A 3349-nucleotide genomic window follows, 5' to 3' on the forward strand; every position below is an offset into this window, starting at 1 on the left:
CGAGAGCGCATCTCCTTCCCATCCCCCTCCAAGCCCAGAGTGTGGCCGTATTTCGCTTGTTTTGCTCCAGAAGCCCAGGGCAGTGACTCCGGGAGACTTCTCGAGGGGCCCGAGCCCCACACACAGATCTGTAATCTGTGTCCGTGGGGATCCAGGGTGGGCATGGTCACAGACCTGTGGGCTTGGAGCCCCAAACCCAACATCGGCTCCCTCAGAACGCCCAGCTGCTACCTGAGCCTCCTGCCGGCTGGAGAAACCCCAGGTGCGCCGGCCTGGCCCCTAATTACCCCCGGCGCTCCTGCCGGCGCCCCCTTGCTCTGGCTAGTGCCAGCTGGGCCACACTCCCCAGGCAGGGAAGCATGGCCCTGATCCCTCTCCCAAGTCTGCAAAACACAGCTGGACCTAACACGGCCTTGGGAAGCAGCGAGCCAGGGCTGGACGGATGTGATGTGAGGCCCCAGGGCGCCCCCTGCTGGCTACTGTCGGATCTGACCCCTGGGACGGGGCGGGGGGGGCCCTACTCTCGAGCCCCAAGAAGAACCTTCTGTGCGGTCCCCCGAGTTCCTTGGCTCCATCCTCACCTTCTTCCTCGGAGAGCCCCGCTTAGCGGGCCCCCGAGCACCCAGTGAGACAGGACACCCCTCCGGGCCCCTTGGGGAGTGGATCCCCTGGTCTGGACCTTCTTCCTCACCTCGCCGCTTCAGCTGGCCATGGAGGCAGGGCTGCTGTCTTGAGGCTAGCGGGCAGCTCAGGGGGACGGGGTTGCAGGGGGGAAAGCCCCACCAGCAGGGCAGGCAGAGGGTGGGCCATCCCAGCCACTCCCGCCACCCCGTGCCCCTCTGAGTCACCGCGGCTGCGTGCCCGGGACGCTTGGAGGGCCTGGGCGGACAGGGACCCCGCCGGCGCCTGCCCCTTGCCGCCTGGCCTCCCTCCCAGCCCTGCTGTGTCAGCATCCCCGGACCAGCCTGCGCCAGCTCGGGGCGGCGAGTGTGCTGTAAATCAGCCTGGCAGCCCCGGTCCCCAAGGACACAGCTCAGGCCGCGACCTTGGCCGGAGGGTGTCGGGAGAGCTGCCAGCGGCCATTTGGAAAACTCTGACATGTTCCAGAGCGCAGGAGAAGGAGAAAGGAAGGTTGCTGGAGCAAGAAGACAGAGCAGCCGGCCCTCGGCCCCCGCAGCGCCCGTCCGGCATCTGGTTCCCAAGGGTGCGGAGAAGACCCCATTTCACAGCCGTCAGACACCGCCCCCGCCTGTCACCCTGGGACGGTCTTTAGCCTTGGCGCCATGGACACGGAGGGTCGGGGAATTCTTTGCAGCAGGACTGAGGTTCATCCTGCGCATTTGCCCCTGGCATAGGCAAGTTGGGTGCAAAATTGCCCCGGGTTGAGATCACGGCCTTTGGAGGAAGAGATAGACATGCCCATTTTGCAGAGGGGTAAACGGAAGCTCGGAGAGGCCTGAAGTCACCACTGCTAAGAGGCAGGAGCAGGCTGAAGCCTCGGCAGCCCTAGGTGGGTGGGCTGGCAGGCGGGCAGATGCCCACCCACTGCCACCTGCCCCCGGCCCTGCCCCTCCCTGTCAGCCAGGCCAAGCAAGGAGCCCAGGACCTCGCTGGAGGGTGGTCCTCCCCCGCCCGCCCCTGCCCCGCCTGCCCTGCCCTGCTGCGCCCTCAGCCCCCTAAATAAACGGGGCTGCTGCGTCAGCCGTTCCTGCCTGCCTGCCGTGCCTTACAGTTAGGAGGCATTTATGGGCACCCAGGGAGCAGCTGCGGCGTCTTGTGGCAGGCTGGGGTGACCTGGGCAGGACGAGCCCCCCTCTAGCTCCCTGACACCAGGTCCCCCCTCTCCCAAGGGACCCCAGTCTGTCCTGCACATCTCGGGCCCGAAGAGTAGAAGAAAAGCTTTCTGATTTATTGACCTTTTAAAAACACAAATCAGAAGAAAGCAAGTTAGAACGTACAGAAAACAAAGTCATCATAATTTTTAAATTAAAATTATCCTCAGTTCTTCATCCAGAGCTCATAACTGTTCATACTTTCTGATAGATATTTCTAGCACTTTTCCATAAAACAAAACCCACGCACAGACATTGCCCCACCCTTCCATCTCAGCATTTGAAGGGTACTTCTGTGCTGAGGATTGACATTTCTTGTTTTTTAAAATTGTTTTTTCATATTTTTGGAGGGCTCGAGTGTGATATTTTGATACATGTATATACTATGCAATGAGCAGATCAGGGTAACTGGTATATTTATCACATCAAACATTTATCATTTCCTCGTGTTAGGAACATTCAAAATCCTCTCTTATAGCTGTTTTGAAGTATAGTATAAATTATAAGCCAGGTGCGCTAGCACATGCGGGTAACCCCAGAAATCAGGAAGCTGAGGCAGGAGGATAGCTACATGGAGAGTTCAAGGCCAGCCTGAACTCTAAAGTGCGATCTTGACTCAAAAATAAACCCTAAATAAATAATGACTTACCAACCACAGTCACACTGTGCTACAGAACATGAGAACTGACTCCTATAGAGCCGTACTGATGGATGTTATTTTAAGGAGCCTCACCCTGACACTAAGAAGTGGCTCTGTCTGTTGGTTTGTTTGTGGTTTTTTGGTTTTTGAGACAGGGACTCACTATGTAGTCCAGGCTGGTTTTGAACTCACTATATAGCCCAGGTTGGCCTTCAACTCAATCCTCCTGCCTCAGCCTCCCTAGTGCTGGGATTATAGGTGTGTACCACCGTGACTGGGAAAGCGGGCTCTGTTGAGACACCCATTTTACAGCTGCACACACTGGATGCCAAATGTGTCCTGCCAGGAATCTGAGCTACAACCTCCACCCCCGCAAATGACTGGGTAATTTAATTATCAAAGGAGAGAGTAGCTAAAGGTTCACGGGACCCAGAGGCGCATGTCAGGACAGCTAGAGGCAAGGAGAGACTGCAAAGCCAGGAGTCACAGCCCATCACCCAGCCAGGGTGGTTGGAAGAGTTGGACCCACATGCTGCCTGGGTGCTGCCCTCAGCCCAGATGTCCCTGCCTGGCCTGCCATGTACCAGCCCTGGTGCCCCGCACGCACACCCACTCCTTCAAGAGGAAGGGGACAAAGCAAGAACACTGGGCCCCAGAGTGAGTCACCTGGGTCACAGCCAGGGAGAAGCAGGATCCAGAAAGCAAACCCTCCTGGTCCTCGCCGGCCACACTGAGCTGGACATCCGTCCACCTCTGCCTTTCTTTTATTTTAGCCTGATATACAAAATGCAGCACTGCGCTCAGAATTTCAAAGGCGGTCTTTGGCAATAAAAAAGAAATCCAGTCCTCACGCTTGCATAATTTTGCCCGGCCCACC

The sequence above is a fragment of the Chinchilla lanigera genome, unplaced genomic scaffold, assembly GCF_000276665.1.
Source record: "Chinchilla lanigera isolate Chin_1 unplaced genomic scaffold, ChiLan1.0 scaffold00112, whole genome shotgun sequence".
In the NCBI taxonomy this organism is placed as follows: Eukaryota; Metazoa; Chordata; class Mammalia; order Rodentia; family Chinchillidae; genus Chinchilla; species Chinchilla lanigera.